This window comes from Sebastes umbrosus, chromosome 5 (assembly GCF_015220745.1).
Source record: "Sebastes umbrosus isolate fSebUmb1 chromosome 5, fSebUmb1.pri, whole genome shotgun sequence".
In the NCBI taxonomy this organism is placed as follows: Eukaryota; Metazoa; Chordata; class Actinopteri; order Perciformes; family Sebastidae; genus Sebastes; species Sebastes umbrosus.
In genome coordinates this window covers 16,883,543-16,907,159 of record NC_051273.1, presented here as the reverse complement: position 1 = coordinate 16,907,159, position 23,617 = coordinate 16,883,543, and the positions used below count along the sequence as shown (strand labels likewise).

The window sequence follows — 23,617 nt, the reverse complement described above, 5'->3', positions numbered from 1 at the left end:
AAATTACAATATGTCCAACTGTTTATATACTGTAGAGTTCTAGTTTTACCATCCGTTTTGCACATATCGGGTGTGTGCCTCTGCATGATGCATGCGTGCACAGATGGGTAACCTAAGAGTCCCTGCTGAGCCAGGAGTTTCCTCTGTGACCTGGCAAAGAATCAATGACAGCGTCTTGACACTGGGGACCAATCAATGACTTTGGGACGCTGATAGCATACTCGATACCTCAACACACAGCTGCACTCATACACACACGCAGAGAAGGACTATAGGGCCTATCATCATTTCCCCATTGGGCTGTGATTGACCCCTGCCTGATGGAGTGTAGGTGTAGTGACCTGGTATTTACCAGCAAACGCTGAATCAATGCCCTCCCAGCAGTAGACACACAGTCAGGACAACCCCACAGCACTACTGAGCAGAGATCAAGGCCTGGCTGTTACAGGGGAAGAACATTACTCATTTAAAACACATCATACTCAACTTATCCGTTTTCTGGACTAGATTACTTTTTACAATACTACAAAACGGTAGTAATTTCTTTAGGATTGTTCTGTTAAAAGGTCTACTGTATACTGTAGTTAATGTGAAACAGAGTAGCTCATGTTAAGAAGCGTATGCTCATTTGTAAATAATAGCAATAACCCACAATTAAAAGCCAGTACTTTTATTAATTCATGGAACCCTGCAAGTCACTGCATTTTCCACAACACTCCTGCAAATATTTCAGAATAAAGGTCTTGTGTTAACAAATGAAGGCATTCTGTCCACAGAAAAAATGCTAAAAAGCTTTTATTTTGAAACGGAAGCAGGAAGTGTTGAGTTAAAAATAAATCTTTACTTTTTTTCATGTCTGTGACATTCGACATATATAGACATTGAAACTTTAGTAATGTTGCTGGTCTGATGTCAATATACTGTCAAAAGATAATTCTCACTGTCTATTTTTGTTGTGAACCGCGCATGGCTTACGCAAAAAATAGACGAGACCTCGAATCTCTAGTGGAGATGCAGCTGACAACTCTAACCTGTTAACATGGGCGCCGAAATAGAAAGCAAAAGGTTCCGCGACACACACACTGCTCACGCGGGCGGTTAGCCATTAGCTAACTAGACAGCCATCCATCTGCATAGCTGCGTGCACTCTCTTCCCCGCGAGCTGCGACCACACTTTACGAACCCACTGACGTGAGTTGTCACCATAACAATTAAAAACAATCGCCATTTTATTTTGTACCAGTGAAATGACCGTGAAAAGCAGTTCAATGTCCGTTTCCTTTTATTCTATTATTATGGGAATATCTGTGTATATGAAAACTGGTCTACTACTACTGGTCTTGCATCACAGTAGAAAATAGAAGCCACGGTGTCCTTCATCAACAAGTTTAAGGGAGCAGCTGTTCTATTATATTACAGTGTGTGTGGTATCTTCTGCTGTGTGTTAAAACTTTTTATCTTTAGGAAACACTACAGTGCCAGAAGTATAGTGGAAATTCCACCTTGGTTTCATAGTCTTATATTTCCATCATTTTCTGTTAGGGGTCTTCAATCAACTGTGAGAGATGGAAAATGGAACTGAGATTCTTCCATATGGGACTCCTTTTCAGTGATGTCAACAAACCTTTAAAGTTTCTAGGACTGAAACTGAAACTCCTGCACAACAGTGAACTTGAATATTGACTCGCCGATCACCCTGCCTTCAGACCAACCCGATTGGAGTATCAATAGACAAGATGTAAGGTTGAAAAGTTCACCCATCTCTTCTCGGGGCCTAATTGGAGCTGAAGGTCAGGAGACGTGTATGTTCCTATTGGTTTATTGCCGTTATGGATCCAACAAGGGTGCTGGATGTGTATGTGTGCAAGCCCTGGAACAATTCTCCTCTCTCGTGTCTTGCCGCCTTTTCCCATTTCAGAACCTGTTATTTTTTATTTTTTTATGATATCCCCCAAAACAAATTCAAATGTCTGTTATCTTCAAGTAACCAGACAGTGAGAGACATATTAGAAAAGGAATGAAACAAAATGTTGTGTGACTAAAGCGTTTTCTCCAGCAACTTTTCCATTTAGCCGAGTTCAATCAGGTATCGGAATGGAGTGCTGAATAGTTCTTTAAAGCTGAATCAGGCTGGACTGCCGTGTTACTGGTAATTAAGCGGGACAATAATTAGCTGCTAGTGGAGGCGAAAGAGGAAGGGGTGAAAGAGTTTGAGGGAGATGCACTGAAACACAAATGCAGCAAAGAAAAACAACAACACACACACACATACAATTAAACTGCAAGATGTGAGACTCGTGTGTGTCTCTTCCCCCATGTCAAAACAGCCAACACCCTCTCCAGATGTTGACGTTTGGACCAGATGGGTGCACTGTTTGCTGTCTGATAACTTCTAATCACAGCTTATAGAATGGGAGTGGAGCTGAGAAAAAACAGAGGAGATGATAAGCACGGGGGACATACTGGGATATGAAATGACAAAATAAAAAGAAGATGGAGTGGGACGATGTTCAAAGGACACTCATTTGAAGAGGACAAATTCACATGAGGATAGTGCTCACAAGCAGTGAAAGATTGAGCGAAAGTTGTGCTGTACAGTATGTCTACCTCCCTCTCTCTCTGTCGCTCTGTCAGGAAAAGGTCAGCTTGCTGCCAATGCCTTGTGACTTGGAACCTAAAAATCAATTTAACATCAGAGCTAAACAAAGCTGCATTGACCATCACAGGTACCTGGCTTACGGCCAGTTCCATTAGCGGTGTGTGTGTGTGTGTGTGTGTGCGTGTGTGTGTGTGAACCGGGCTGGTCAAGAGGTTGAGTAGTGCTGTTGTGCAGCATGTCTGCTCTACTTCTATATAACCCGTCTGTGTCGGAATACAGCGAGACAGGGATAGCAGCCAGAATGATATCTAATACGTGGCATTGCCTTTCTGCTGATTGCTGGGAATCTTGAGGCCTGTGTGTTTCCCAAGGCGGCCAAACAACCGAGCTATCAGTTTCGTTCAGACAAGAAAAGCAGGCAGGCAGACAGAATGAAGACAGGTAAACAGCACATTGAGGAGAAGATACACACAAAAAAATAAAAGCAGCACATTCAACAGTTGAAAATGTAATAACACTTGTTCATAAAATAAATGGCGAGATAAAGTAAGATCCCACTACATTAACTAAGATAAGCACATTATGAGGGGTGCACTCAAAGAAGTAGACGTAGTCACCGCGACGTCACCCATTTCTTTGTGGACTGCCGTTTTGAAGCCTCCAGTTTGGCATTTTGGCTGTCACCACCTTGGTTTTTTGCAACCAGAAGTGACACGAGAGGGTGGAGCTGAGTACAACCGAACACTGAACAAGATATTTTTAGGTGACCAAAATGTTACAATTAACTTCCATGAACTGAATACACACCGTGAAAGGGTTAAAGTCTCAGACGAAAACACGGAGAACTCCCAGACCGGACAACGCCCCGGTAGGTGCGGGACAGACCGCAAAAACTAGGGCAACAGACGCTCACCGACGGCCCCAAACTGTCCGACGGCTGACCGTCGGCTTGGCGCGTCAGGGCTTTTAGGCCGAATCTCATCCACCTGGCACACTGCCACCGTGGAACTTGTGTGAAAGAAATTGTGTCAGTTGGCCAGCCCTACCACAACGTGATGTGTAAAAAACTAAAATAATAACTAGTGTTAGTTTTGGTGATTTTGAACAATGCCTTTCTGGAGAAGACTCATATATGCATGTTTTGTCTGTGTGTAAAAGACGTTTGTCTATGACAGAATCCATGTTGTTAATGGGTAGTGGTGCCTCCCTGTGGAAAAGGACGCACCACACCAACCTCACCCTCTTGCCAGCCCTAGTTTCCCCTCCCGTGCAGTTCCAGATCTTAAACTGCCCTAGCACCTCACTCAAGGTCTCCCCTCCTCTCAGGAGTCTCTTTTCCTCTCCTGAGATAAAACAAACATGAAAACAGTCGTTTGACGCATCTGTAATCACCTTAGCTATATCCGCTGGAACTGAGGGCTTTTAATTTGCTGTGCTTTTAATTTGTTTTCACAGCAGTTTCGAGCAAATTGAATTTGTTAATTAAAGCAGCAAAATGAAATGCTGAGCATTATTGACGAGATGCTAATTGGGTTAGTGTGGAAATTGGAAGTGGGGGTGAAGTGGGGTGGGTGGGGGCTAACGAGAGGGTTGAGGGGGGGGGAGTAGGGTGTTTTGGGGTATCAATAGTCGGGACAAATCACATTACAGAACAGCGCAAGAAAGGCTACATGCCAAGTGGCCCCATGGTGGCTGCATTATGTTTTGTGTGTGTCTGTGTGTGTGCACACAATACATCTCCCCAGGCCTTTTCTGGCAGTCATACCCAAACACAGATAGACAGCTGTACTTCCTCTTGATTTCTTTCCAACACAAATAAACTCAACCTTACATACCCACACATGCATGCACACATACACAAAGGCACAGAGTAGCATCTGTCTTATACCATTAACAGAGGCTTAGAAAAATACAGGAATATATAGTATATTTTGCATATGATACTACTATATGTTAAATACTGGCTCCAGAATAAATTGTATAACCTATCAGAGGTGCTCAAAGCTATTAACACAGTTGGCCAAATATGACATAGCTCCATCAGCAGGCTACAGGGCAGACTGTGAGGGGACATATTATTTAGAAATTATATTGTTGGGAAAAATTGCCTTCAATTTAGCTTAAAAAGATTATTGTTGTCATCAATATCCACCATATGAGAGCAATTATTTTGCGGCTGTGAGCGAGCCAGTGGGGCACGCTCACATTCACCAACATGCACTATAAGCATGCGCGATATCAACAAGTGAGGAGAAGCTCAGATTACAACACACACAGAGGGCGAGACTTCATTCTCTGCTCAGGTAGACATTACTCCTCTATATCTTTACATAGCACATAGTTGTTTGCTGCTATATTAATGATTTGGATCTCGTTTAGAGAGAACCTTTAAACACAAGCATCTACTGTTTGGTGATGTGGTTAGTCTGTCCTGTTTAGCAGTACAGTTTGTTATTCTTTTCTTTGTGGAGTGCTTGTTTGGCTGCGCCACTATTATAAATACTGAAAAGGCACTCCATACCCCATCTGGTCTTTGCACTTAAGAACGCCTCAAGAATTGTGATACTACTGCAAAAAAAAAAATTTAAATAAAAAAATGCTTCAGAAAGGCATTAAAAAGAAGGAAAAGAGTTATAATGGATATGACATTATGGTCTTTTTGGATAAAGATACTGGCTGGGGACTGTTGGAAATGGGCAGCCCTGAAGAAGTTCTGTGAAGTGGAGTGGATAGAGAACATTTTCAAGTCCCCTTTTTTGGTTTTAATGACTTTGTTATACTTTATGGATTAATAATTGTGTAAGTTTGTTTGCAAAAGTGCGACTAAATTAATTGATATCATTAAATGCTTCGACCATACTCTCTTAATGGGTTTGTTTGTGCATACATTCCCACTTGCCTATACATACAGTATGTAGTAAATCGCCTTGGCACCAGTGAAGGAAACTATGAACCTCCCCATCCCCCAGTCTAGTATTAAACATCACTCCTTAACCAGCTCATTGACCCCTCAGAGCTCTGCTGAGCTGTTCAGTACTAAGATCGCTCTGTCTCCCTGCGGGCGCGTTGGCCCAACGCACTACTAATGAGAAGAATTCACTCATTTGGCTTGAGATCCACACGGGTGAAGGACAGAGGTGTCGGGTTGGGAAGAAGAAAGGGAAGAAGGGAGGAACAAAGAGAGAAATGAGAGAAAAGTAAGATTAAGAAAGAGATGGGGGTGGTGTGAGAGAGTAGTGTTGTTTGGAAACAAAGTGTGAGAGGCGGGGAGAAGAAGGGAGAGGGAGAGGAGCAGCGAGCTGGGAGAGACGCTGAGCAGTGGTTGAATTAGGGAGGTGATTATAGCGCTAATTACAGGCTGAGCCGCTTCATTGATAAGGTCCCAGCCTACACCTGACAACGCTTACTGCCCTGTTCTCTGTAATGCTGGAAATACTCAAATGCACACACATACAGTATAAAAAGGGTTTGGGTTTGGGAATGGAGGCAAATACATCACAGCATCCATAAAAAGGTGTTGTATTAACAGGCCTCTACACCTTCCTCTTGTTCCAACTATCCTTGTTTAATCAACATATCGATCCAGATGCTAGCTATAAATGCAAGTCACATATTATACATACAAAATAAACAAAATAAATCATATGCAATGCTATATGTTAGGGCTAGGACGATACGCCTATCTCCCGATTCAATACCATCACAATACTTGGGTGCCGATTCAATATGTATTGTGATTTTTAGGTATTACGATTCTACAAATATTGCGATTCGATATTACGATTTATTGCGATTTTTGTAAACTTTTTTCATACACTCTAGGGACTTTTACTTTGGAAAATATCTAAATTGATACATTAAAATGTTTGATTTCAGCATGTATGTAGTCAGAGATGTCCTGAAGTTACATATATCAGTCATTGTCAGGCATCATTTATTACATTTTTTCCAGCAACCCAAAAATCAAAGAATAAAGACATTTCCCTCACAAATTAGTGGTATTTTCTTTTTAATTTATAAGGAACATGTAATGTTTTACACTTCTGGTGAATATATCTTATTTCCATATATGTATTTTATATAATACAGTTCCCTTTGTAAACACCTTTTTCTGAAAACTGGACATAGTCACACGTGTACACTTCCGCTAACATCGCCAAGTCTGTTGCTAACTCTCCTGTCAGCTCCGTTCTCTTTATACATCCATGGTCAGCTCCATCGAGGCAGTTTGAATGCATTTAACATAAATGTCAGTATATTGGTGCTCTACAGTTGTTTAGCGTCGGCTGATTTGACAACGGAGATGTGAGTGACGGCTGTCTTGACCGCACATTACCGTAATATGATAACGTTACTTGTCTCTGACAGAGTTAGCATGCAGCTTTAGCCATCATGTCTAGCTCTGCTTTTCCTGGCAATGTGTGAAACCCAAAGTGTTTCCATACTTTACTGTATGTGTAGTGTTTACCACTTTGGATTTAAAATGTGAGGGTGCAGGTCGTATCCACACGGACCCTCCGCCTTTTCCTACTTTATCGTTTTGGCTTGCTGCGGCCGGCTGCTGTTTGTTTTGGTTGACAGATACGGAACGGATACGGCATCACTTTATCAGACTACAACGATAAAAGCGGTAACTTCCTTCCACCTTTGCATAGACTCAAATGAAGCAAATATATTGATTCTGGCATTAAAAAATCAATTTCAAAATCGTTAAAAAAAAAAAAAAAATAGCATTACATAGGTGAATTGATTTTGTTTCCCACCCCCTCTATATGTGTGCATCATATTTCCTGCTTAAATCATGCATGTTCAGTTATTTGTAATTAAACAAGCTGATGTTCACACAATTTTCATTTGCAGGAGGGTAGCGCTTTATATGCAATCTGATTATGAGGTGTAAATGAAATCCGGAGATAGTCTAGTCAGAAAGTGCAAGCCAGATGGTTTTTCCACATCTTGCATAACTGACAGCACCAACGCTGTCTGATTCTCCACTCGCATGTTTTGGAGTGTCATTAACACAGTTAAGTATTTTTGTGGTTTCGTTTGTGCTGATATTTGATTCTTAACCAATTGATTTCATCAACCGCAGCCCAGCCTATCCTACGGTTATGACTCTGCCCTTGACCAACCTGACAAACAGATTGAACACACGGCACAGCATTTCTACGAGGTCTCTATTTCTACCAATTCTATCACATAATACCCCCATTTGGAGAGGGTGAATTTGAATGCTATTCATGGTCCCTATTACCAAATGTCCTCATCTAAGAGAGTGCACTCAGCAATACGAATCAACCTGAAAGGGATTGAATTGTTGGGCGCCACTGTATTTTATGCTGCCAGTAAATATATCTATCTTGTTCATAACAATTTGCGGCTCTGTGTTTTGTAATCATAAAAAAGGATAAGTTTGGGGGAGATATGAGAGCCGTTCTTTTGAGAGTGCTGATTACAGCAGGCACCATCTGCGTGGAGCACACAGCTGCCTGCCTCATCAGAATACCTAATATTCCAATGGAGGGGCTCTAAGTACCTGGCAAACCCAAGTAGATAGATAACAAAGAGCCTATTAAATAACGGACAAAGTGGCCTGTGAAGGTAGGGGTGGGGGATGTGCGAGTGTGTGGTGGGAATTAGTCTTTTAGCTCCACACACACTCTGAGATGAGATAGCCCCGAGTTCTAATTAAAATTCTCATTCCCATCTCAGGTTGTAATTTTGATCTGAGGAAAAGTAGAAAGTCTGATGTCTTGCAGACAGCCTGCTCTTCTCTCTCTCACTCTCTCTCTCTCTCTGTATTTCTTTTTCCTCAGTCTTGATCAAAATCAATGTTATCTGCTCAACCTGGTAACTCTTCCTTGCCCTTGCTGGCCCTCAAAGTCATGTTGGAGACATCTAATTTACAAAAAAAAACACCCTCTGCTACAGAGTAATATAGATTAAAAAAAGACTGTAAAAAACACTGAGTATACAGCTGGACCGTGTATGGTCAGTCTGTGAATTTGTGGCTAAATTGTTACACAGATAGTCAGTGGTCATGTCTATACTGTTGAATCCAGCGGCACGTGTCCACCAGGTCCGACGAGTGTGGAAAGCACCTGATTGGTCCCTGGTTTTCTGCTTGCAGTTTCCAACAGGAAACAACATGGTGGCCTGCTCGTAAATTTTCTGTTATTCCTTCTAAACAATCCACCAAAATCTACTTCTGAAAACATTTTAGAAGAGAAATAGGCTACACCACTGCTGAATCTTGTTTCATTTTAGAAATAATTTAGAACGCCTAGTTTGACAGCTTGTTCCAAGTCTCGTGAACCGGACGCGTCGCGCTGGACGGGTTCATTTGGGCATCATTTTGAAAGAGCCAACGGCCAATGAAGAAACTCCAACACTTGGCCGACCAATTGTGTAACTTCTTGTACCTCATCACTCACTCAGTGCAGACTTTTGCGTTTGTAGGGCTGGCCCTCTGCAGTCCAGCCAAAAATGTGAAATGTGAAAGCATACCGTATACTGACTAGGGGTGTAAGAAAATATCGATACACATGAGTATTGCAATATTATGTTTTGGGATACTGTATCAATTCTCCAAAACACTGTATAGATTTTTAATTAACCTCTAATTAACCGGGCCGCTATTCTGTCTTTTGGAAGTTGTAGCGGGTTTTAAAGCTAGAGTGAAGCTACTGGTATCATATGAAACTAGACGCGAAGGAGGCTAAATATCGCTCCAAAGTTAGGCTAATTTTTGGCGAGGAAAAACTGGCATGGCCATTTTCACAGGGGTCCCTTAACCTATGACCTCAAGATATGTGAATGAAAATGGGTTCTATGTGTACCCACGAGTCTCCCCTTTACAGACATGCCCACTTTATGATAATCACATGCAGTTTGGGGCAAAAACCATGCAGTTATTTGCATGCAGTACAAATGTGTTATTTTCACCTATTCTAAAATGGTGTATTTGAATATTTCTGCATACTGGGGTCCAAGCTCACTCGTCCTTTTCTCCTCTGGGTATCTAAAGGAGATCTTAGCTGCAGACCTACTGTTGGTCAAAGCAAGAATGGAGTAAGACTTCACTGAACTGCAAAATGGTGAACTTTACCAGTTTACTTAAAAAATCCAGTGGTGATGGACATGCAGTACGCTAATTCCCGATCAACTGATTTGTCCTATTAAAGACATTCACTTGATAAAATTGGTTGCAGGATGATTATAATATATGCAGTCCAGTCTCACTTCAAAGCCTGTAATAGACCCGCCTATCCACTGGAAGAAAGCGCGTCAGAGTCACTTTTCGTGTCGCCGAGACATGAATATTATACGTCTGCATGAAGGTACAGTGTTGTGAAGTGATGGAAGTCTAATTTCAGAGCTAGTTACGTAGTATATAAAGTGAGAAAGACCACTTATGGTGGGCAGGTCAAACAAACACAGGATTTTCAAGCAGGAGACTGGTGTTCGAGACCGGTGTTTTGTTGCGCAAGTTACATAAGTGACGTTTGTCACGTTTTCCGTACTGACATCACGTTGTTTCCGTACTTTTTTTAAGCCTAACCATGACCGTTGTCCTAAATCTAACAAAGTGGTTTTGTTGCCTAATCCTAAATGAGTGGTTTTCTTGCCTAAACCTAAGTCTAATCATACAGGCGTGTAATAGTCATGCGTCATAGCAAAACATGACACTGGCACACTGTCCTCTGGTGGACAGGCAGCTCTATTACACGCTTTGGCGTGATATTGGGTTGAAATATGAGTATATCTCTAATCAACATACTTGTTATGTCTACAGAGCCAAACAGGAAGCACACACACACGTGACAGGAAAATACTGAGAAATAAAAGAGCAAATCATCAAGCTTGTGCTGCCAATTTGTCATGACAACATGTTGTTTTCAGACACTGTTGCATCGTAATGCAAAGCTACATCACAGCCGGGTGTGGTTAAAACTGGCGCCGCAACGATTAATTATCGATCGATCGACGATAGCAAATGAATCCAGTCCAGTCTGACAGCACAGACATACTGGAAGGAGGGAGGCCATAATTACATGCATACTTCCAAATTGCAGCTTGTTTTGTCACTCATGTTTACTGTAGCACATTCAATTTTTTCTCCCCATCTAATAGTCACTCACCAAGCTCTCTCTCTCTCTCTCTCTCTCTCTTGCTTTTCCCCTTATCCCTGTCCTTTTTTCCAGCTCATTACTCCTAAACAATTATATTTTGGTAGAAAGCCTCTCAGTCGCAGGCTGCTGCTGGCTAAAATGAAAACAGTCAGTGCGGAGGCAAGACGATGGATCACAGTGTCAACGCCAAAGTTATCATCACCTTGCTTGATTTATATTTCTTCAGTGCATTTTTGCGGTGCACTTTGCAAACACACACACACACACACACACACACACACACACACACACACACACACACACACACACACATGCACACACGCACGGATACAGAGAAAGTTTTCTCAGATGAGCAGGCTGCCTGGGGTGGCGTTAGGGGGCTAACTGAATGGCCATCACTCTGATAGAGCGCCTTCACCGAGGCTGTAAAATTAAACAGCCAATTTCACCTGGTAATTGGATGGTGAAATATTCGTGGTCAGACTCCCTGCCGTGAGACAGTAGCATAATGCAGTGAACCGAGTTAAAACATAGGGCAGATCGTCACATTTAACGGTAAAAACTACAAACTTTCTACGGCACTATATTAAGTCTATATCCACTAGTAGATTGACTTGAACTACAAAACCCTCTCAGCTGTGAGGCGTGAAAACAGCAGAGCCGTGGTTCACCTGAAACCGCTACAGCGGTGTTAGTATTCAGCACATGTTAAAAGATATATATCTCAGGGTCAGACATTAAGAATTCTTTCAGTTAGTCTCTCCCAGGCAGAAGCAGAAGCTTTAATTGCCATAAATACAGTCTAATTAACAGGCTGGAGTTCCTGTGATGTTTTTCACCCTGCCTACACATTAGTGCAAAAATAGCATTTACAGTACGCCGTAGTATTTGTTAATTACCAGCGTTTGGCTGGCTATATACCAGCGGATGGCGGTACCTCAGGGGTTAGGCTTCCTCGTTCTCACCATACTGTGTTTGCTAATATAAGCTACGGAGACGCCACCCTTGGGTGGTGTGAACTCTGCGTTGTGCTGTTGCGAGGATCAAACACTTAAATGAGCCGTGATGATGGGCCTGGTGATACACGCTGCTGTCTCTAAGCCCCGTCCACAGAGGGTTTCCTGCATCTGCCCGTTCCTCCCACTCCTTACTTTCCTCACCCTTGACCTCAGGCTTTGCCGTTTGAATTTAACTTCAGAGGACCTTTACATTTTTTAATGAAAATTTTCAGTGGACCAAATGCTGCTGGTCAATTTGTCCTTTAGTAGTTTTTCTTATCTTTTTTATCATATTTTTCAAGCGTAAACTCAACCAAACTTTAACCACAGCTGTGGCAGATCAGAACACAGTTATATTGTAGGTCTCATGTAACAGTCATTTGTAACATTTTTGTACGGCCTTGATGAACAATGTACAGTATATTGGTGGCACCGGATCAGAACATGCTCATATGTGACATGTTGGTACAGTCAGTCCCCTGAAAACCACATGGCAATGGAACACAGCTCTAGATCAGGCAGAGCACTGAAGTCATGCTTGCTATAACTGCTTTTATCAGCTGCTAAATTCACGCTTCATCGACTGAATGAAATGATTCCTTCACCATCCCAACAACCTCCTTACTGTATGTCCTTAAGCTTTTAGTATTGGTATTTAGTAAATTAACTAGTTTGTGTATGTGTTTGTTAAAGGGATAGTTTGGGTGTTTTGAAGAGGGGTTGTATGAGGTATTTATCCATAGTCAGTGCATTACCTACAGTAGATGATGGTCGGCAGCTTGGAGAAACAGACAGGAGTACCGACAACGGAGCAAAGCAATGCAGTGCTGTGGACGGGGACGGCAGAAAAACATATTTTAGCCACCTAAAAAAATCAATATCCGTTTAAGTGTACGCTATAATTAGAATATTTTCACCGCTTTATCTTGCCGTCAGACAGCCATTTCCATCACCTTTACGACGGGGAACAGAACTGAATGTGAAACTTATCTATGCTCTCTCCAAAGCCAGCAGGCTCAGATGTCAAAAACAGTATACATATGTTTCACTTTCAGTTCAGTTCGCCGTCAGAAAATATTCTAAATATAGCGTCCACTTAAACGGATTTTTTTAGGTGAGCCTTTCTTTCAGGTGGCTAAAATAAGTTTTTCTGCCGTCCCCGTCCACAGCACTGTATTTCTTTGCTCTGTCGTTGGTGCTCCTGTCTGTTTCTCGATGCTGGGGGCACGCCGACCGTCATCTACTGTAAATAATACACCTACTGTGGATAAGTACCTCATACAATCCCACCCAGGGAGGATTCATACTCTTGGCAGAATCCTTGTTCCTTAATATATAATCACTTGTTTAAATGCTCAATTTCTTAATGTACAATAAGTGTCTATGACTGAATGATTGTGTTGCATTAAGAAGTACTCATTACAATCAAAGTAACAGAGCTAGCATGAAGGCTATTTTTACAAGCAAAGTTAGACACACGAATGCGGTTTACTGTGAGAGAGAAAAACACATTTTCTTTGGGTATCGCAGACCTTGTTTGGCACTCTGAAACATGCGTGCAGTAAACACTAAGCACTCTGAGAAAAACACCAGCCAATAACAATTCAGGCTGTTTAACTTGTGCATCAACAGTCTAGTCAGCCAGCCAGCCAAGCAGTCAGTGTCAGGGATGAGACAAGGCCATAATCCAATTCTGTTTTTTACACGGCGTCATGCCTTTACCTTTGACAGCGTGATTGATGTGTATGTAAATGTGTTTTGAGGGGGGCTGTGAGCAGCTAGTTAAAGCAGACATTTAGGGCTACCCTGTCAAAGACGAATGAGGGGAAGGAGAGAGAGAAGGAGAGGGAGGAAGGAGAAGGAATCCAAAATAAAGACAACTATTGATCCATGAATGAAGATGGACACTGGAGGAGCCCTAGACAAGGCGTTATGTACCTCTCGAGCGTCACTCTGAATTCATAGAGAGGCAGTTTGACAGCTCCACAATGGCGTACTACGGGGAGTCTCTATCGGACACACACCAAGCAGGGAAAGGTTACTGCCTTTTCAAGTGTCCTCTCTATTGTCCTCTCTCACCCCTGCTCCTTCTTTTCCCTTTGCCATTCCTAAAGTCAATAGAGAAAAAGCACTGAACACTGAGGTCAGATGGCAGGTTTCTCTCAAGACACTGCGAGTGTGTGTTGTGTGTACAAGTGTACAGTATGTCTTGATGTACATGGTCCTGTGAGCATGGGTGTGCTTGCATGCTTTCTCTTCAGTCTCACACGTACTTGTGAGACCGTCATGAGGGCACCAAAGTTTAACAACTTCAGGGGAACAATAGGTGACGGGAACCTCAAATCTACTCGCCCGTTTCCACAGCAACCAATGAAGGAGGAGGGAAAAAAGGAGGGAGGGAGGAAGGAGGTAAGAAGTCTCATCTCACTCACTCATGCACACATCCACTGCTATTTGAAGCCATCAGTCACTGGAGTCAAGTCTTTCCCTTGGAACTTAGCATGCAGGCTCTGGCCTGTGTAACTGGTGCCGGTTATCTATCTGGATATTGTCGATTTGTTATCCAAAGCAGCGGGGTGAAAGCACTCGTTTTCTATCCTTCATGATGGACAATTGGCCTGAAGTAAACTTAAAATGGTTTTAGTTGTCTGACAAAAGAGTGATTCCCGCCACTGCTAAATTTTGAAGCAGAAAGATATGCCGGGGAAGTTAGACACTGTTTTAATTAGAACACATTAGATGGAACTGATTTGATTAGATGAAACTGAAATTGTGCCAGCAGGTTGTAACGGCATACAGCTACAGAAGAAAGAGATATAACAACCAAATAAGATTGAATAAATGCACTTAAACTGACAAAGTAATAATATATGAATGAAAAACTGAGTGCAGAAATAAACATGTTTACAGCCTCTTACAAAAATCAGTTTTGGTCTCTATATCTAATTTCCCTGTTCATGACAAAAGTGCAGAGGGTGAATTTTCATATATTTCACCCATTTAAATTATTTCAAGGCCTAAAGTTCGGCATGATTGATGGCTCACTTTGATGGCGTGGCCACTTTGAGTGACAGGTGGGTGCCGTACCAGGATGCTAGCAGCCTGCGGTCTGCTCTGCTACGTCACCCAGGCCTGCCTCAGCTCCACCCACGATCCACCTCTACCCATTTCTGGATTAGCCGGGAGTTAGGCTGTATCGTCACTGCCAAGTTGGAGACGACGGAGCCTCCCACTATGAACTTCACAACGGCTCTTCAGGAACCTATGGGTGACTTCAAGTAGACTAGATCCATATTTTATACAGTCTACAGACATATCACGTTACCTTGACAACGCCAAAACAAGTTATGTACAATTGTGGGTATTTTTTAAATTTTTTTTTTCGTTTTTTACTGCCTGATTTGAATGTCTTATTATTGATTCACTTGGGATTAATGGACAGCGCCTTAATGGTATTAGTGCTACTGTATTTGATTCTTTTGACATTATTATTTTTCCAGCTTTATTTATCACTGCTAATATCTGTATTGGAATGAGCTTTTGTTTCTCAGGTATTCCGTCACGAGCATAGCTGCATATTTACGTGTCTGCCTGCCACTCCACTGACATAACAAGCTGAAAGTATATGTAAGTGTTGCTAACTCATTAAAGCACAGACACACACAGGGGGATTTTTTCATTAGAGAGATGGGTCCTTTCAAACTCTGTCTTCCACAAAAGAATTGAAGAGGCAAACTTGAAAAGAGAAGGCACACGTATATGACATATCTCAAAAGTATGAGGCAAACAAATGGAAAATGAAGACATTTTTCTTTGAGACTGCTGTTGATTTTCTTTCTCCCTCGCTATCAATAGGAACTCCTGCATGGAAATGGAGAAATGGATTGATGGGAAACAGAATACTCATTTCCTGCAAAGTGTTTCCCCAGCCATCAGATGGCATCAAACAATGAGACACAAAAAGATGGAGAGAAAGAGAGAGGAAGTGTACAAGAGGGAGAAATCGTGAGAGTGCAACAGAAAAAGAGACCCCACGTTCCTCCTCCATGCCCCCTTGTGCCCTATGGACCCTGCACCCCGCTCTGATGTGACTCTGATGAAAAGCAGGCCGCAATCCCTTTCAATTTGGCCAGTGTGCCCCAGTCCTGTTAAAGGCAATCGACTGGCTGAACAGAGGCACTATATCACAATATGCAGGTGCAGACGAGCCCGGCAGAGGAGAGAGCGGAGACATGGCGCCTTAGGAGAGAGAAAGGGACTCTGGCATCCATCTCTCTCACACTTAGGCTGACGCTCAACCATGTGGGAGAAACACACACACACACACACACACACACACGCAAAGGCTAGGCTGGGCAACAGTGGGAGAGCAAGAAAACGAGAGGTGAGAGAGAGTAGAAAAGTGGAGGAAAAATGGAACCCGTCATTTCCTTCATTTTTTTTTTCTTCTCACTTCAGGTAAAAAAAAAAAGGGGACAGAATAACATAAAATGTATTTTGTGCAACTGGGGAGTGGGACGGCGAAGAGAAGAACAAAATAAAAAAGCCTGTCTGGAATGAGAGCAAGGTGTTTGTTTGTCGTGGGTAAATGCCTGCGTAGGCGTGGGGAGGCCAGTGGCTTGGCTGGAGCTGTTTGTTATCGGGTGTCTCCAGGCCCCCCAGGCGTGCCGAGCTGCTGGCCCGAGTCAGAGGGGCTGAGCCCGGGGTAGGGTGAAGAGTCAGGGCCCTCGCCTAAGGATGGGTGAGAGGCCAATAGACTGGAGAGAGCAGCAATGGCCTGAAGAGGTTTGGACATAACACATGAAAGCTCTGATTTATCGTACAAATATTCAGTTTATTGACATTCCCCACCATGACTATGGAAGTTCGAAACCTGCCAAAATAAAATAAATAAATGACTCGATAAATAAACATTAAATGTAGCAAAAATATTATTAAAAATAAATGTAGCCATTAATTAATTCATTGATTAAATGTGACATAAATTAATATTTTTGTTTCAATTTGCTTCTTTATTTATTTATCTTTGTATCAATTCCCTTATTTATTTATTCTTTAATTTTCCCTTTTATTTATTTAAGTATTTATTTTAATTATTGTTTAAATCTATAAATGTATTTATTATTATTTATTTATTTGTGCATTTATTTATTTATCGAGTTTATCAAGTTTATTTTTGATTTTGGCAGGTTCTGTCCTCCATAATTTCCTGCCTAGAGTGTAATTAAACATCTCGTGCTCAAGTGCTCCAGCCAACGATGTAGCCAGTATACTGTACTAGACTGCATTTAAATCTCCACTGTTCTAGGCAGCATAGAGGACATCAGAGAGTGCTGTACATTGAGATTGAGGACTTCAGGTACACACTTGGCATGTAAGAACATAAAGCATTCATACCCTCTCAACATCTTGAAGAGGACACTGAAGAAATGGAAGCTGAGAGCTCATAGCACAGGCTCAGGTCAAGGATTTGGTTTCATGTGACATCTGATCTGCTTCATACAGAATTCCTATCATGCGACTGTTGGATGGTAAGGTCTATAACTGTAGGCAAGGATAAAACCGCAGCAATCATACAGTTTAACCGTGAGCTGTCAGTCATCCTCGGCTTTGGGCTCCAGCTTATCACTAAACATATTGGCGTGGATCAATCCTCTATATCTAGGATTCAGAAGTAATCTAACCCTGCAGACGTACCAAAACATATACATGCAACATACAAATTAGCTCGCAGCCACACATTATTGCGTGCACAGACTGTGTTATATACTGCGGCACAAACGCACGTACTTGAAGAGCAACTTGAAGGTTGAAATCCCTACTGAATTTAAACTTTAGGTTTCATGGACATTGTGCTTTGAAAAGGTAATACACAATTACAGATGTTTTAGGTCGTACAGTATATGTCATTATAGCAGAAATTCAGTCACTGTGCAGTACAGGTAATAGTAAGTCTGGGCAGCGGTCATTGACTGTGCTTTCCAATACCCATACTACCATACTATTTAGTATGCTAGAAAAATATGTAGTATGTCCCAATACATGGTATTTCAAATGCAGTACAAAAATACCAGGATGTTCTACTACTACTACCAATAACATCATAAACAATATGGACTAATAAAAACATATTTTATATATTTTAAATCTTTGATTTGCTGGATGCTAATAGAACATGTCTCTGCCAACTAGGGCTCGTTCAAAAAATTACAACACCAGTACCCTTAAAGCGATACCGATACCAATAGAATACTACTTCAATACTATGCACTACTTCATTCAATATCCATCATGTGAATGGAAGCTGTGTGTGTTTACCACAGGCTAGCTAATGGCCACCGCACTGCACAGCGCTCATACAGCGGTTACTGCTGATAACGTCGTCCCCCGACCCGTAACGCTACCCCTCCGGTTCAGCCCCCAGGTTAAAACTGTTGCTCTGCACTGTTGCTGTTGTTAGCCCTGTTTGCACTGTTAGCACCATTAGCTGCTAGCACCATTAGCCGCTAGCCGTTGGGCTCAGACATCTCTGTGTTCAGAGCCGTTTACAAGCAGGCAATCCTGGCTGTATGGGTTGCAGCTGCTGCGGTAGTGGGCCCATCACACGTTGCATTAAATCAAAGAACGCTTGCGGTGATTGGCTGCGAGCAAATCCACACATATAGTCATTTTTTTCTACATCTGAGCACAAAAAGGAATGATCGCAGTTATCATTTGACTAGAGAAGAATAGATACTTCTTGGTACTAGGTTATTTTTGGTCGACCTTAAAGGTAATGAGTACCCACATCCCAACTGCCAACACTTAAAAACTGCAAAAAGATGAAATTAAAGTTCATCACCTCATCTCTACCACCTGTTGCTGTTTTGATTATCAGCTGATAGAAATTCAACCTCATACCTGCCACCTCATATGCCACCCGCACTCTCTTTAAAAGGGTCTCTCTGTCCACATGGCCACATGGGGTGCAGCTTCTCTCTCCCTCTCTCTTGCAGTGAACACTATTAATGTGTGGAGTTAAGTCCCATAACTGACCAAACAAGCTGATCCTTGCACATTAGTTTCTGATTTGGATGAGTATCATTACTCTTGACAGTAGCCTACTGGACAACCACTTCTACTTTTGGTACTTCACTGTCCATTATTTCTCCTAATCCTTGTCTGTTCCCGGTCTGTTGGACTCCTAGCAGGATCATAATTATAAGGCAGTGGTCCGTCAAATGCAAACGTATTTTTAATCTTGGTGTCAAAACTTGAATCAAGATTCATAGCTATTATTGTTCGACCACTCTCCCTTCACGTCACGTCCTGTTTCTCAGTTTTGAGGCGGATATGAAAACTGCCCGACAAAAACGAGTCCAGATGTCAATGTAGTATAGATATCTTATTTTGAAAATGAAAATGAAAATGCAGCTTCTACACACGCACATATGTGTGTGCTCAGTCACTCACACATATACAAACAGACGCACACGCCTGCAGCGAACAGGCCAAACTTTATTCCTTACAAGTAACTTTTGACAAGTTCTCCTCCACATCCTGGAGTTGTATTCAGACGTGCTAGAAGGGAGTGCTGGAGAGCAGTCATGTAGAAAGAGAATGCTGTTACTGGAGTTATTAACAGGCTCCTGTGTTTCCCTCCTCTCAGCTGAGCTATTCAGAGCATAGCGTCCTCGTCTGCCACAAACACATGCCGACAGACAGACGCGGCAGACGGACACACCGTGCAGCCCTTCTACGCGCTGCGCAGTAATATGTTTTTTGCCCATTTACAACAAATTAAGTTTCCCTCAAAGTGAATTTCAAGCTTGGCTGCCTTTGGAGGGCGAGCAACTCTCTTTTCATTAATTTTCATTCTTTTCCCCCCAAACAAATGATCTACTGTACAGCCCGCTCTGCGTTCCTCTCTCTGTCTTTTTTCTTCCTCTTGTTTTCTCCCCTCTTTGCCTTCTTTTTTCTTGCTTGCCGGGCAATGGAAAGCAATTACACTGTCAGAAAGGTGTATTCTGATTTATTAAAAGCCTTGAATGCTATCTGTTTTGTTCCCTCTTTGTGTCCCCCTGGGTCCTGAGTGCTGACACCCAAATGAGACGGAGTGAGTGCTCCCTGCTCAGTGCTCCATCTAGGAAGCCGGCAGAGTAAATATCCATTGGCAGAGGAGGGCAGATAGACGGCGGTAACGCAGCTGCGAGGACAGGAGTAGATTTGCCTCTGAAGCCGCAAGAGGTGGGAAGACACGAAAAGACAAAGAGAGGTGTAAAGAGAGAGAGAGATGTGTCTGCTTTCTGCTGCACAGGCTCAGTTTGAAATGACATTCTTCTTACTCTTTTGTTTCATAAACCAAGTCCTCAACTATCCACAGAACTCCGGTTCACAACACTGTAGGCCCATAAAGACCGGCCATTTCAGAGAACTTTTCATTAGCTTAATTCCTCACTGAAAGACGGAAAGAGCTGAGAGAAGGTGAGAAACAGAGTGGGGGAGAGAAAAGAGACAGAGCGCTAAGCCATTAAGGTGTGAATAAGTTCCAATTTCCAGAATAAATATTATCTCTGTCTGAGTAACCCAAAATCTGTGTGCTTTTGTGCCAACATTATAATAAGGATCAACAAGGGGTCAGCGCTGCGTGAACATCACGCCATCAAATTCAGGGAGCTTCACCTGTGTGATACTTTAATCTATTTATTTCCCATATTTTGACGACACAGAGTTGACCTGTGTAAAACTGTAAAGTTAAACACAGACACCCGATGTGCGCTCTCTCTCTTTCACAGTAGGCATTAACAACCATCCCTAATGCACTCCCCACCACCTCCTAATCCGCACCGCCTCTCCCTCATTACCGCGTTCTTGATCGCCAGAGAGATGGGAGAGATGCGTAATAAAGCATCTAGTATCCTGGGGGAACCATTGGTCGGAGATAAGAGGCCATACAGCACTATAACGTACGGACATAGATCATAAACCTGCTTATCTTGTGCTCCCTCTGGACCAGACGTCTAAAGTCAACCACTCTGTGGCCAAAGGACGGTCTCGCCTCAACCTTTTCCTCAGATTCCTGCGCTAGACTACAGACGCCGCCATGTTGGTGTGATAGAATAAGGGGTCACTCGCTAATGAAGGGAAACACAAAGCGGCACGAAAACAAGAATTGTTGCCAAGAAACCTGCCATGATATTACGATGACCTTTTTCAATCTTTGAGGAATTTCCTCAGAGTTCTGACGCCGAGGTGCTGTAGGCGGTGATTAACATATTATTAGACGATAAAGAGTCTAGCTCTTTCATCCAGATACCTGTTAGCTGCTGCCAAGCAAAATGGAAAAACTTCCCGAGGCCAACAGAGAACAATTTATGACAAAAACAAAATGGCAGAGGTAAAGCAAGGACCCATGAAGTTTAACAACAAGCAGGAGACAAACACAAAGAAAAACTTCATCAGAAGTTGTGGAAGTAAGAAATATAGAGTGAAAATTAAATTTCCACCCGCTGATATTCCTTAAGTTGCCTTGTCTTTTTCTTTTGCATTTCCCTTTTTGAAATAGTTTTCTCTCCCCTGTTTGATGTTTAGGCCACAGCTAATGCATTCATGAACAGTCTGCCACCGAAGGAGAAAAAAAACCCCTCTGTTATCTTGAGCTGTTTACCTCGCCGCTTGGGGAAGAGCAGTTTGCTTACTTGAGTGGTGGCAGCTTGCTTGACTGGTGAAGTGCTCTTGTCTGTCTTGAATATATGCTAACAAAACTGTCTATGTTTGGGGGAACATATAGCTAACATGTCTAATCGGCTGCCTAGCCCCATCTGTCTCATTTGTATGTGTTGCTTTAGTGAAAAATATTGACACTGCAGTGTTATTTTTTTTTGCTTCCCTATGAACTGTATGATTGAATCCATTTGTGTCTCATACAGAAGCCAGTCTGGACTCTCCGTTCACTACTAACATACAGAGTAGATGCTCTGGAAGTGGACACCTCTCATGTGGATTCACTCTGCAGTATCACCTCATCCACATGATAAAGTGCTGATTGGCTATTCAGGTGTTGGCCTTTAAAGGAGACAGTCAGTAGTTGGAGGGCTCTCTTCATTACAAACCATTCACAGAATAGCTCTGAACTCAGCTCTCATCCGCTTGCACTAAAAGTTGGCATTAATTAGTTACTGTAATTAAAACTGACACTTCGCCACTTTGCATGCTGTTACATTACTCAATGACAATGTATGATGTGAAAAAAAAACCTTGCTACGAAGATATGAATAGTGCCAATCACTCAGTTCCACACAAAAGGGAAAGCTTCCTGTGACAGAATTGAGCTGTTCCTAATGTGATACAGCTCAATTAGTATATGTTATTTATATTCATAGTCTTTTTAAGTTAAAGGGCAGGTCCATTATTCATCCAAAGTATGCATGCTTTAGTGTCAAAATGCTATGTTCCTATGCCATTCTAAAAACTTTTTCCAACGTGACTTGACGTAGGTTTCTGCATGATGCTGCTGCTACATACACAGTATACAGTGTATACATCCTTATAGTCAGGGTATTAACATTACATACAGTAACTTAGATGGCGGTCAGTCCGGTCCCTTTTTGGAGAAGCAGACAGTAGTACCGACATGGAAGTTAAGCAATGTACTACTGTGTGGACGCCACGTTAGTTTGGATCCGAAAGTCACACAATAACACATACTAACCGATTGATGCAGCGTGTTCTGTGAGGTAAAATTACTGTTTTTGTGAATGGAGTCTGGTCTGGTGGCTTTGAAGACAGCGATATAATGGCTTCAGTTCCCCATCAGAAAGGGCTGTGTTATGGTGAGGTAAAGATGTGAGAATATACAAAATATAAATAAACTTATACGTCAGACAGCCCTTTCCGACAGGGGAACTGAAGCCGTTATATCGCACTCTTCAAAGACACCAGACTCCAATCAGAAAAAAAATAATTTTCCCTAGCAGAATGTGGGAGTATACAAACAACCCCACTTCAAAATATCCTAACTAACCCTTTCCGTTATTTCCAAACTTAGCACAGCTAACTTTGACTCAGCTAGTGCACATTATTCATAACCTTGTTGATTAGCTTCATGAGTAGCTGACTTTGGTAGCCTTCGTCACTGCTTTTTGCTAACGGCTGAGTTTCATTTGAAAAAAAAATGGAAACGAACCCAGATGGACCTGCCCTTAATAGAGGTTATATCATGAATCTACAGGGTTGTGATGCAAAGTCAAAACTGGTGGAATACAAAATGTGGTGATGAATTGTCACTCATTCAGTGTGCATAATCCATGCACATTTTTCTTGTCCAGGTGTTGAGTGAAAACTGTAATTGTGATTTCTGTTTCCGAGGATTTGCAACATTGTCCAATACACCCTTTAAAATGTCTCTTATTACAGTTTAGTTAGTTTCAAACCAAAATGTACTCCTCGTACCGAATTTTGTACTCTAACTTACTTGTATCTTTGTACCTGACAAAGAGCAAGAAATGTTATATTGTGCTTTTTCTAATATAACTAGAATTACCGCTACCTAGTCAAATGCCAAAAACGCGATTTGTGAGGTTATAGTGACCTTGACCTTTGACCACCAAAATGTAATCAGTACATCCTTGTGCCAAATTTGCCATTATAAAATACACATTTTATAGGGAATGTTTTACAGTGTTGCAAGTCTTTGGGAAACAGAAATCCTAATGGTCTCTCATTAACCCGAGAGAAGAAATGTGCTTTGCATGTGGTGCGTTTCCTATGTTTTCTGTGCCTCCATCAGTTTGCCTAGCTCCTCCAGTGTGGCTGCTGACCTTCTCCTCTCTCCACGGCTGGAGTGGCTATTGATTGGATCTTGGCACACAGTGTACAAACATAGAGATAAGGAGAGAGAGAGGCAGCCA

At 42.1% G+C, this 23,617-nt stretch overlaps 1 protein-coding gene across 1 annotated transcript in view; it reads right to left on the bottom strand.

Annotated features, from left to right (window-relative positions):
- Positions 1 to 23,617, bottom strand: part of agbl4 (ATP/GTP binding protein-like 4) — a 320,866-nt gene that overhangs the window by 116,163 nt on the left and 181,086 nt on the right. The window lies entirely within an intron of this gene.